We start from the raw sequence: 13823 nt of genomic DNA on the forward strand, positions 1-13823 counted from the left end.
AGTGGGATTTTCGTCAGTATGCGGCACTGTAAATTGACGTGGAAGTTCAGGTTTACGGCTGCACACGGCAATTTACAGGCAACATCGAAAACTGCTGTGAATTGTCGGAAATTGATGCGGGCCTTGCTTGGCAGATGTCCCCCCATGACCCCCCTCCCCCTAATTCTAGGGGAGGCTTTAACATGTAAATGAAAATGCTGTGAGCTATACAGATGCAAATCAGGGTAGCAGGGAGAGTTTTACCCCAGGTGACATTTTTTTAAAAGGTATTAACTTCATTAGAAAATCTCTGGTATAAATAGATCAGGCTCAGTATAGCCTAATTATAGACTCTTAAATTTTAGCTTGAATTGATTTATTTAATGAAAGTATTGCAGATTAATTACTGTGTATGTCATTAGCAATGACCAATGTTATGTAAAAAAGATACACAAACAATTTGTTTCAACAATCAGTTTTAATCAGGCTTTGCCACAAAGATTTAATGAATGCAGCATTTAAAACGTTAATTATTGGTTGTGTAATAATATTTGTTAAATGCCTGTAAGAATAGGAAGGAGAGTCGCACAAATGTTTTGTGGTTTTGTTATCCTTGGACCTTTTGTGACTTTGTTACTTTCGGGACCTTTCTGATTCCTGGATCACCTTTGAGGTCAAAGGACAGGGGGTGGAGATGCGTGAGAGTGACGAGCGGAGGAAGACGACAGATGCAGGTTGTCTGCTGTAAAGTGGAAACACAAACTTTTTAGTTAATATCTGCGCCAGGTTGAGTGAAAGTGTTCGACCAGGACTCTTATAAAAACGTTATTGGTGATAGAGTTCTGTCCGTTTGAGTTTAAGTTAGCTTCTGACCTAGCGGCTAGCAGTGCTTTTGCATGGACTTTGCTAACAAGCTAGCGACAAGCTAACCTGACGAGTAAAGCCTGTGGAGCTGTGAGACCGACAGCAAACACAAAGACCCCGACGGGGCCGGATAGCGCTGCGTGAGTTTCTCTTCAGCCCGGACAGCGCTACGAACCGGAGCAAGGGTAAGATTTAAAGAATATGCTTTCATTCTGCTGTATAAGGAAACAGACATGTTAATAGATACCGATCTTAACCGTTCATTTTGTTTTCACAGACTGACCTCGTCTCATAACGAGGCCGTGGCCTCCTATTTGCTCGGAGTGTCCGCAAGTCCAGATTTACATGACGCTGATAGTGACGCCATTTTGTGTAAGTAACTTTTACTGTTTTGTTCCTGTTCCTTCCTTGTTTAATTTTACTGTGACTTACGTTTTTTTGTTAATACCACTCTCCTTTAATTGTTTTCCAGCTGCCTGTAAGACAGTAAGACCGACTCTGTGCCTCGCTGCAGTCGAGATTAGAGGCAATTCCCAAGTACAGGGCAACGTGAACGCACCACAGGCGTCTGCAAAATGGACCAGATTTGGACAGAATGCACTGTTTCACTTCCACTCTACTCCATTTGCACTGTTTACGATTTGCTGTAGCTACTGTTAATTTGTAATGTATGTCTTGTATTTTGTATGCTGCTGGACACTTGTAAAGTACCTATCTATCTATCTATCTATCTATCTATCTATCTAGACACTTCACGGTGCTGTAGGATAGGCCTTCTCCTGAGCTTCCTGTTTGTTGTGTGGGCAGAATTGTACATAGTTGTGTGTTTGTGTTTCTGCTAATAAAGCTCTGTCTTTGAAATTTTCCTTTCCTCAATAAATTAATTCATGTCCTTGATGGCAATAATAGTGTAGTCTTTAGCATATCATATAAATGAATGAATATATATATATATGGGTGGGGTTTACATTTATAATGACCCAGGGTGACCAATAGTGACAGAGCTGCCAACCAATGAGTGATTTTTCGTGTTTAAAAGTAGTGGTTTCATCCAATCCTGAGTGAGGAAATTCAAGCCAGGCCACACATCCTCTGGCCAGGCGTGGTTTCGCTGCTATTCATATGCTAATTAGTGCCGTTCGCACCTCCGCGAGCTCCACATACGTCATGGTTCGTTTCCGACAATTTTCGGCACAGATGAACGCCACGTCCACAGCCTGTAAATTGTCGTTAACTGCCAAAAATTAGGGAGATTTCCAGGCGTTTACGGGGCCGAAAATCCCGCTTTTCATGCAGTGCTAGGAACCACAGCAACTCAGCCACAAAGTGGCAGACCACGTAAAGTTACAGAGCGGGTCGCTGAGTGCTGAGGCACATTGTGCGTAAAAGTCGCCAACGCTCTGCTGAATCAATAACTGCAGAGTTCCAACCCACCTCTGACATTCACATCAGCACCAAAACTGTGGAGTGGGAGCTTAATGGCATTGGTTTCTATGGCCGAGCAGCTGCATGCAAGCCTTACATCACCAAGCACAATGCCAAGCGTTAGATAGAGTGTTGTAAAGCACGCTGCCACTGGACTCTGGAGTGACGAATCACGCTTCTCTATCTGGCTGTCTGATGGACGAGCGTGGGTTTGGCGAATGCCAGGAGAATGTAACTTGCCTGACTGCATTGTGCCAACTGTAACGTTTGGTGGAGGAGGGGGTTGTTTTTCTGGGGTTGGCCTAGGCACCTTAGTTCCAGTGAAAGGAAATCTTAATGTTTCAGCTTACCAAGACATTTTGGACAATTCTATGCTTCCAACTTTGTGCAGCATGACTGTGCCCCAGAACACCAAGCAAGGTCCATAAAAGCATGGTTGGATGAGTTTGGTGTGGAAGAACTTGACTGGCCTGCACAGAGCCCTGACCTCAGTCCCATCGAGCGCCTTTGGCATGAACTAGAATGGAGATTGCGAGCCAGGCCCTCTTGTCCAACATCAGTGTCTGACCTCACAAATGCTCTTCTAAATTCCACAAGCATGTCCAGTTCCCCACCAGGGGAAGACATTGCAGAAAGAACAGACTGAAGCCAGGTCAAGGGCTCTGACTGGAGAATGAACCTAATGTACATGTTTTGATAATGGGGGAAACGGGAGTTCCCAGAGGAAACTCATGCAGGCATGCTGAGAACATGCAAACTTCACATAGAACCCAGGACCAAAGCTGGTATCCTGCAGTTTGTACAAAGACCATCCACCCAGCCTGGTAAAAGGTATGTGTAGGGCTTCTTTGGGTGAATGTATTGCTGTTGAACGTGACAGTATGTGCAGCGTGTGTGTGTATGTGAAAAGATGTTTCTGTCATTCACCTCCCTTTTGTATTAATGTTGTATTTGATAATATTAATTTGGGGCTTCATGGTAATTTTATTTAGTTTTTGGATCAGGTGCTTCTGCTCCGTCATTCAATACCACATAACAGTTTTCATATGGCTTATAATTAAATTAGATTTGACACTGATGTTTTTTTCTCTTCTCCGCCATTTCAAATTATAAATGTAAATATCCCCATTAATGGAATAAAATGTTAAAAGCATTTATATAAAATCGAGCTCTGCATCTATAGGTGTGTTTGCTGTAGCTCAAATGCATGCATGTCTATGATGTCTATGCTTCTCAGCAGCAGGTCCTGGAAGGCTTGTAAAGGTAGAGGGTAAAATGAATGCAGCAAAATATAGGGAAATCCGCGAGGACAAACTTATTCAGCCTGCAAGAGAACTACGACTCAGGAGAAGATTTATTTTCCAGCAAGACAGTGACCTGAAGCATACAGCAGAGCTACACAGAAATGTTTTAAAGACAACAAGGTGAATGTTCTGCTTCAGCCCAGACCTCAATCCAATAGAGAGTTTGTGGCTGGACTTGAAAAGGGCTGTTCAAATCCGATCCCCGTGCAACCTGACAGAGCTTGAGCAGTTTTGCAAAGAAAAATGGAGTAAAATTGCTGTGTCCAGATGTGCAGGCCTGATTGAGACCTATCCACACAGACTCACTGCTGTCTACTACAATCTACTAAATACTGACTTGAAAGGGGTGAATACTCATGCAATCACTTATTTACTTTATATATTTTTATTAATTGACATTACTTACTGTTTTTCACTTTGACATTATAGATTTTTCTTTTTTGTAAATTCTTATAAAAAAAAAAGCCAAAATTATAATGACCGTGATTCCATTTATAAAAGCAATAAAATGGAAAAACATCCAAGGAAGTGTATATGCTATTGTGGGAATCTCTCAGCATTTCCCAACTCCTAATGAATACTTTATATCTTTCTATGACTTATTTCCAATCCACGTTTTCCAGTAACAGTTTGCAGGTTAACCACAACTGTAATGTGCTGCTATTGAGTGAAAATTGGAACTGAATTCCAGTAGTTTCTTCATGCTGGGAATAATTCATGCCACAGATCCACACAGGCACTCATCTCCACAAATATGATGCAAAATACTAGGGAAGTGCAGTCAAGTGTTTTCAAGTCCTTTAATGCTGGGTACTGAGTTTGACCTGATACTTAGACTTATCTGTCACAGTGAAATAGCAGCTGTAGCTGCCTTAGTTTGGCCCACCTAATTTTTCAGGAGCTATGCGATCCACATACGAAAGGTGCTGATTCAAAACTATAAAACCAAAAAATTTTTACTTTTGAATGAGCTTTTTCACTTTCCAAGGACAACTCTAAATAACAGACACTTCAAACAAAGTGACAGGCCTGTAGGTCCATTCAGTAATCCACCCATGGTGTCTGAGGAAACCCATAAGCAGGCTGTCAACAGTTCTAAACACCAGGTCTGGCTGTTGGCATTCACACTCTATGGGCTGTTTAGGGCCACAACAGTAAGGAGGATCTTCACAATCATTGTGATTTTCTGTGTGGGTTGCTCCTCAAACTTTGTACGGTGTTGACTTTCCCACTTCATGAATTCAGTGCGTAATGCAGCAATATTGTTGGTAGTGTTTGGTTGATGTGTTGTTGATATATAGCAGCGTCATCCTGTTGAGTTTGCTTGTTAGTGCTGCAATTAGTCTCCATTTGCAACTCTTTTGAGGAACTGAGTAACATTACACAAATGGATCCAAACAAAAACTTTACAACTGATGCTCATGGGTGTAACCCCTCGATTCCACCAAATACGTCTCTGATAGCTTTCACTCTAGTCTTTGTGTTAACTTCCACCAGGTCAGCTGCGCTGCGTGTCTGCTGCATCCCAGCTCTGGCAGTCCGCAGCCCTCCGGAGCAGATACGCAGGACTTCTATTTCTGGCGGATGCTGGAGCACGACGCAGCAATTCAGCCAAATTCAGCACAGAGCAGACAGGAAGTCAGACAAGAAACAACAACATCAAATCTGGTTAATTTTCAAAATAAAACACTCTGTGTTGATGCCAGCACAAAACCCCCCAAAAAGAGACAAATACAAGCTCTTCTTCTAATCCTTTGGTCAGGAACACTTTGTGTTGTGTTTCTAACACATATGTATAACTGCGGTCATGGGTGATTATGTAATTATAGTGGGAACTCCTCGGTCTCGTAACTCCAGCTGTTCTGCGGTGCTGCACCGTGGCAGACTCAAAACGCAGCTGGTGGGGGTCGCCTGATGACGGACGACGGAGCAAAATCGTACCGGAGCCGTAACGCAATGGACATGCATCCAGTGGAATCTAGAGTTAGAAGAGAAAATTGGAGATGGGATAAAAGAACACAGGATAAAGTAGGATAAAGATATATGATCATCATTTTTCTTGCAACATTAGAGTCATGTTTTTAAATGAATTAAACAGAACATAGCCACATGACTAGAAAGTAACAAGTACAATTTTAATTTTCATGAGAACAAGCATAATTTCTTGCTATTTGCTGACTAAAGTAACTAAGGATTGCAAGCATCATTTATATTTTATATTTCCTTTGTTTTGATCTATTATTTTAATACAAGTCCAAATTGCCAGTTAATTGCCAGTAATAATTGTCCAGTTAATTATTAGCTTTAATGCTATGTGGGCCACCAAAATCCAAAGACTGGCTCTGTTAAACACTAAGACACTTTTAAGGCCAAAAAAAGAGAGAAATTCCTTGAAGACACTGCAGCTTGATGTTAATCAGTGAACACTGATGACGTTATATATTTATTTAGTAAATATTCAAATTGGTCTTGAATCAAGGAGCACTTGGAAACTTATAATCAGCTCAGTGTGTCTGTAACCTCTAGAAATTACCCTGCGCTAATTAATGCCTAAAAGCTTTAATTTGTTTAGCAACAATTCCAGAGCAGCATGCATACAAAAAGGAGTGGCTCACCAGAGACCATCTCATTCACAACTTGCTCTTGTTCTTGCTCTTGTTTTGATTTTGCCATTGTTGTGGAAGAGGAAAAGGCTCCCTATGGACCTTTCTATCACTATCTACAAGCGCTTTCTCCGACCAGCCACAAAATACAGCAACAGCTTGTAGGTAATTGATCAGGCAAGTGAACTGTAAAATATTCATTTTCTACTTCAACAGCCAGATAAATCTCTAGGGAGGGTTTGGGGATGACGCTGGTGGAAATATTGCTTATGCACCACGAGGTAGGAGCTGCAGCAGCATGATGGTGAGGGGCAGATAAGAGGGGAAGCGTAGCCGGGTTTGGGTGTAGCTGCCAGTGATGGCCAGTCATGCAATTCCCTGCTTGGCTTTAGACCAAGAAGCCAAATCCCCCTCTACAGCCCTGGATTTCATGCTGCAGAGCTGAGGGGAGCTTGGTCTGCAACCTCCATGGCTGGTAGGCTAAAGAGCTGATTCCTGCCCCAGTCTGACTCCCCTGTTTTGGTGTATTGTTGCTTCAAACACACACACACACACACACACACACACACACACACACACACACACACACACACGCACGGACGCACGCACGCACGCACGCACGCACGCACACACACACGCACGCACACACACATCCGAGACAGCCACTTCAATTTACTGATTGTGTGTATATGTGTGATTGACACTTAAGCAGAGGGGAAAAGAGCAATTTCCAAGGCTCTCCTTTTATTTGTCAATGGAATTTATCAATGAGGCAGCCAGTGAAACAGATGAGACACAAATCCATGTCCCTCAGGCCACAATGGTTACAATAATAAAAAGGTCACAATGTCAGAAAAGAAAGGTTATTTAAATTGTTTTTTATGGCAGTTTGATTGATCCATCTTGATGAATTCATATTTAATCTACATTAATCTATATATGCTAATGTGTCTGATCAACAGGAAAGCAGCTAAATGTTACCACCCTTTTGTTCTGACCTTTTACTGCATCTGGTGGGTGTTCACACGTCTCTTCACACACGCATCCACGCGTGCACACACACACACAAAGTTAGTACAAAATGTGTGTCATTTCACGCAAAGAAATCTCTCTATGCAGTGAATATTGGGCATTAGTGGCTGCTCAGGGAGCAGTGTTGGGTAACATTACTTTTAAAAGTACTTATGTTACTGCATTATCTACTGAGAAAAGTAACTCATTAGAGTTCTTTAGAGTTACCAGTTAGATGGTGTGTAGCCAACTGTAAATGTATCTTTGAATGCATTGATTCTACCATCATTTTTTAGCCTTCTTTACGGCCCACAAATGGTAACAATAATAATAGTAATAATAGGAATGACAGACGCAATATAACATTTACAGCTCTTTATTTTGCTAACAATCTGACAGCAAACTGGTCAGAGGCACACCGTATTGGGCACAGCTGTTATAATGAAAACACTACAACACAGCTCTTATAGCATAGTATGTGATGCTTAAAAATGCAACTAATTAACCCCTAAACTATGAGTGCTTACATAGAAACGATAAAAGCACAGACACGATGAAAGTGTATGGGCTTTTTTCCCCCAAAACACATACCTACATGCAAACAGTGTTGGGCAAGTTACTTTCAAATTGCAATATATTACATATTACTGGTTACCTTCATTTTAAAGCAATATATTACGTTACAATATTACTGTCTGCGTAGAGTAGACAAACTTCTTCTTACACTCCTTTTTAGTCACTTTCAAGAAAATGCCCAAATAACCTATTAATAATTAAATAGCCTAGGTCGTTTAAATAAATGAATGGCCTTGGACACAGTGATGAGCAGGCAGACAAAGGATCAAAGTCTGATATATAATGAGATAGGAAAAAATATTTTTAATTGTAGGCTTAGTCATATGAAACATAACAGATCTATAACTTTTATAATATAGCCTAAAATGACATGACAAGACAAAAATCTCCTTTTCTTTGCCTTTTTATTTTAGTCCACAAAACAAGGAATGCATGGGCATATGTGATTCAAGAATGTAAATTAAAGTTCACTCGGAGGACTAGGCTTCATCATTTGGCCTACGAAATACGGCTCATTTCGGTCACACAGAGACTGAACAAAGAACTTATAGGCTCGGCTATCTTAAACACCCATAGCCTATATTAATATGGTCATGGATGGATTACAACAATAACTGAACTAGGCAGTATTGATAAAATATCAACCAAGATTTTGTTACTACACTGCCTATTTCTTGCCATAAATGTGGTGAGAAACATATTTTAGGGTACTGTTTGACTACGATAGAGAAAGATCGCCCGCCATATTGTTTATGTACTGTTAACACCTAGGCAAAAAAACCTCAAAACTGACCAAACTGTAAAACAAGGCAGTGATGAGGAGATGTAAACCACAATTCTATTCATTATCTATTTAAATGTAATTTAATGTAAAGGATGAGCTCTTTTTAATAACTTTATATTGGCTGCTGCTGGGTGGCTTAACCTATAATAATATAACCTGGCTACAACTTTATTTGTATTACAATTATTGATATGAAATATCAATAAACTAAGTAACTAGTAGGCCTAACACTAACTAAACTAACTAAAGCTTTAAAATAAGTGTAGGGGAATAAAAGTGTAATATTTGCCTCTGTATAAAAAAGTATAATTTCGGCTTAATTTAGCATTGGACCTTTGTTCACTGCTCTTGGTGTAAATCACCAGTTTCATCATGGTACAATATTATTTTGATTATTTGAAAAATCTGAAATTCTGGCGCTAGCACTGCTTAAATGTTTAAGAAGGATGACAGCTAAGGCGGAAAAGGTGACAGCACGTGCAACAGGAATTTCAAAATAAAGGTGTAACCTTATGTGATGCCCCCATAGTGTTATCATGAGGAGTGTCTCTTTACTTTTGTCATCTTGGAGGTGTGTCTCTAATCTGTCTCTCACGTGCAGGTCACTAATCACAGTAACTCAGTGCACCTGAGCCCAGTGTGCTTAACTTACTTAAACTCCTGCAGACTCTCACTCTCTCTGCTTTGGCCCCCTCCATGGACACACAGTGTTCTGGTTTGGTATGTTATTCTTTTGTTGTGTTTTACATTTGACAGCACCTGCACACACACATTCTTCACTCATGCACATCACACACCACACGTAACTGATTTCCACATCCCATTTTGTAAATATTAATTTTGTCATTTAATTTTGTCAAATTTGGTTAATTAAAGCATTCTTTATACGTTAACCATGGTGTTGTGTCTCTTTTGTTGTGACCTCAAGAGCTTGGTCATGACACCTTAAGATGATATGGATCAAGGTTTTCACTTTGCATCAATGGTAATAGATCGTTAAATTGATCTGGATTGATGGATCGTAATACCCCCATTCACTGCTGACTGAAAAAAGCATTGTCAGCTAGGCTTTGATATACACTGGTTGAAAGTCCCCAAAATATGAGCCTTAAATAGTTTATTTTCTGTTAACAGACAGTCAACATTGTTTCTTTACACTCAAACCTTAACTAATAATTTTCACTTGAACGATCTTGGTATGACTAATTATGTGGTCCTGTCATTCAGGGTGCCAGGACACTTACACAGTATGTGTACTTTACACTACAAACAACATTCTTTGTTTACATACATAGATTTTTGTACATTTTTACTTGGTCCAAATTGACAAGCATGAGCGTACCTCTGTATGCCGCACCAATTGAGGAATCGAAAGGATCTGGTCACATGACAAAATTATTCTCAAAACCAGCTGCATGTCACTTCGATTACTGTAATAACAATAAGACATTAGAAGAAGAATAAAAATCAGTGACATATGCATGTGACACATGGGTGGTGTGAGCAGTGGGCGTCATGAATGGGTCGGGTGGCACTCACTGAGCTCACACATGCTTTTATTGCTGTGTGTGAAGTGCTTTGCTAAACACTTTATAGTCTGCTAAAAGAGGACGAAAAGCCCAACTCACAGTGCTGGAGCAGTGCAGTGTGTTTGTAATTAAGTAGTTAGAAATCAAAGCAATATGTGGAATGATTAATATTTAATAACATGGAGTTTTTATGGCTTGGTTAATTGAATACCTTATCTTTATTATGCAGATGCTTCATAAATATGAAATATTACACATTACAGATAGCTGCTCTTGAAAACCCCACTGAAGCATTTAGAAATATAATTAAGCTTAGCAAAAAATAAACCCTTAACTTTTCCTCTTTGCATTTTTTTCCTCTGGAAGCTTTATCTACAATAAACCTACATCAACAAAATAATAAATAGCTCTGTGGACTTCATCCCCAACCTACAAAACACAAACGTATTTTGTTTTGCTTCTCTTTCCACTGCAAAAAACAAAACAAAACATGCACTTTGTCCTTTATTCTTTAAAGATCAATGTAAGCTCTTGGAGAGGATTGATTAATCGTGGGATTACATCTGAGCTCAACCGTTGAATATTTCAGTATAAAGTGTAATCTTGTCATTGTTTGCTGCTCTGTGGTAGGAGCAGGCACACTGGATTTGAAGAGTCCAATGATCGTCTGCAGTGGATTACTCAAAGCCACGCACAGTATTAAAGCTGGGCAACTGGGACACATGGAAGTACCTTACATGCTTCTATATGTGTAAGCAAACACTACAATCTTGGATTCAGCTCGAGTCACTGCAGAGACAAATATGTATGAGAATTTAGGATTGTGTAGCATATAGCTGTTAATTAATCAGGATACCTGCTGATGATCTTTAGCCACGCTGGTGCCATGGCCCTTGGGATGTTGTCATCACTTTGGTCCATACTGAAATATATCAACAACAATCAGTTTGATTGCTACGGAAGGGTATTGCTGCCACACCAGCAAAAATAAAAATTGATCAGTATCATGAAATAACGTGATACTTATCATGAAATAACGTGATATTTATCATGAAATAACGTGATACTTATCATGAAATAACGTGATACTTATCATGAAATAACGTGATATTTATCATGAAATAACATGATACTTATCATGAAATAACGTGATATTTATCATGAAATAACGTGATACTTATCATGAAATAACGTGAAACTTATTGTGATAGCTTTGCCTATATAACACTGTTAATATATCCATAACAGATACTGAACACGGAGCCTACTTGCAAACGTCTGCCTTCTTTATTGCAGTCCTCAGACAACACAAAAACAGTAAACCCAGGTATTGCTGTATTACCAAAAGACCACTAGATGGCGGTGGTTAAACACAAACTGTGTAACATATATCAGCAATGCAATTATAGTATCAATATACTACACTTATCATGAAATAACATGATAAATAATGGTCTCGGACGGAGGTAGTCCCCGCATGATCTACTTCCGGTTGTGAACCGCCAGTGGTCTTCAGCAATGAATTCGCATCACCATGGCCCAAAACACGGATGTTACCCCACTTTTCATATTTTTATGAAATCGCGGTGTACCAGAGGAGTGCCTCTCATGCTTCCGTAAACATCCGTGTTTTGGGCCATGGTGATGCGAGTTCATTGCTGAAGACCACTGCACAACAGACCTTCCAAGAGATGCGGAAAGACATCTCAGACGATCCTGATGACAATGCTCCACCACAGCAACCACTGTACAGCAGCAGCAGCCGCCGGCAGTCCTTGGGACCAGTCCGGATCGTCAACCAGAACCAGAAGACCAAGACTGATGGACAGGACTTTTCATAGTTGAAAAAGCTCAAGGCACTGGTACGTGACAAAAGGCCAGGAGAGGGCATTAGAGAATACATGAAAAACGTGTGGACCCTAGTCGAAAGCTGTACCGACAACATCAACGCATGGAGGCTGTGGATAACACACGTAACCAGCCACCCAGTCGTCAGGAAGGAACCAGCTCAAGTCATTTAGAGCGGCTGGTCCTTGAAGACATTAATAATGAAGACGTCTACCTAGCCAAAGCTCGCACAGGGATAGACCAAGGCAAGACACTGCTCCATATATGGCATGAGATGAAGCAGATGGTAGTCCCACTGCGATATGTAAAGGCCCTGAGGATCGTGAGTGAGATGCTTGCCCAACTCTGGCCCTATTTGCTGATGCTCGTCAGTTTCTTCATCGTGGGGTTGATTGGATATGCATTCATTAAAGGAGGAGTCAATGCTGTCATGCGTCCCTGCAGGAAGAAGACGCCGACAAAACAGGAAGGAGATAAGAAACCCTAGCCTGTAAGACATGGGGCACCGGAGAGCTCTGGCCATTGCAGTTCCTGATTCATGACAGGGACCACGGGGTAGATAACATAGTAACTTGAACCAACCAAGAAGAATATATTTGCAACTATGGCAAACAACACCGCCAACCTAGAGACAACACCTTGATAGGTGTCAATATTGACTTAATGTTTCCAATATTCAGACTCAAAGGCTCTACACATTAAGGATGTTGTAAAACAACAACATTCATAATTCCTAGAAGATGAACACATTGCAGTATTGAATTGTTGGGATCCACAGATGAAGTCTTTCATTGTGGAATTCAGAATGGACTTTGAACTGATTCCCCAGAATTCCCCAGTCTTCACACCTAGGTGCAAAGACTGCCAAGAGACCCAGTTTTGAGCTACCAATAGTCAGGGTGACAGACCCCCCACTGACTAGGTAGTCAAAACTCCAACTGCTTCCTTTGTTCTCTCTCTTTCTCCACGGGGCTGCCTGCCTCCACTGCTCTTCTCCAGCTCTACTCCCACTGGGCCTTGCCCCCAGCTCTTCTTCTGGGCCCAACAGCTGCAGTTCCAGCAGGCCCACAGAACTTCTCCCCACAGCAGTGATGCATGGTCCTGCTAGTACCATCCTCTCTAACCTGGCATCAAGTCACATACACACATTCCTGGACCATATCACACATGTGATATCAGTGAGCACATGGTGTGGGCACCACCATTGTTTCTTTGTTTCTCTCCTATTAATGAAACAAGTGGTGATCCACCATCTTGGACCTAACTCTAACCCTTGTCGGCCATGTTGTAGTCTCCTTTAATCAGTAGTCTTTGTGTATTTTAATATTCGAGTTAGATAAAAGACTTTTGAACCTTCATGCTGTCTATTTAATATTGTACAAGAGTAAATGTTGCCAACCCCTACTCTGTTCAGGACCCCAAAATCATTCAACCGTTACTAGCTGGTAATGGTAATTTTGGTTGTAGTTATTAAGTTAATTATTATTCATAGTTACAATATGACAGTTTAGTACCTTCTTATGAGACTAGTGAATTGGATCTTTTCCCTTCCTCAACGGGGGTGCTCCCGAGGGGATCTATTGTAAATTGGATCTTATTATGCATTGTTATTAATAATTATCCCTGATAATTAGTTATTAACTAATTATTGATAGCCAAATTTAAGCCAAATTCACTATGAATGTTGCATAAAAGCACAACAGAATGAAACCTTTCTTTTGGGTTATGTGCAGCCCAAAATGTCACTTTTACTCTATATTTCATTTCATACAATGTTGGCAATTTGTTATTAAATTTGCTGAAAACACTTAATACATAAAATAAATAAAATACATAATAATAATAATAATAATAATAATAATAATAATATATGTTTGGTTTTTTTTCTCTAGCAAGACCC

This window comes from Pagrus pagrus, assembly GCF_965226575.1.
Source record: "Pagrus pagrus genome assembly, chromosome: 17".
Lineage (NCBI taxonomy): Eukaryota > Metazoa > Chordata > Actinopteri > Spariformes > Sparidae > Pagrus > Pagrus pagrus.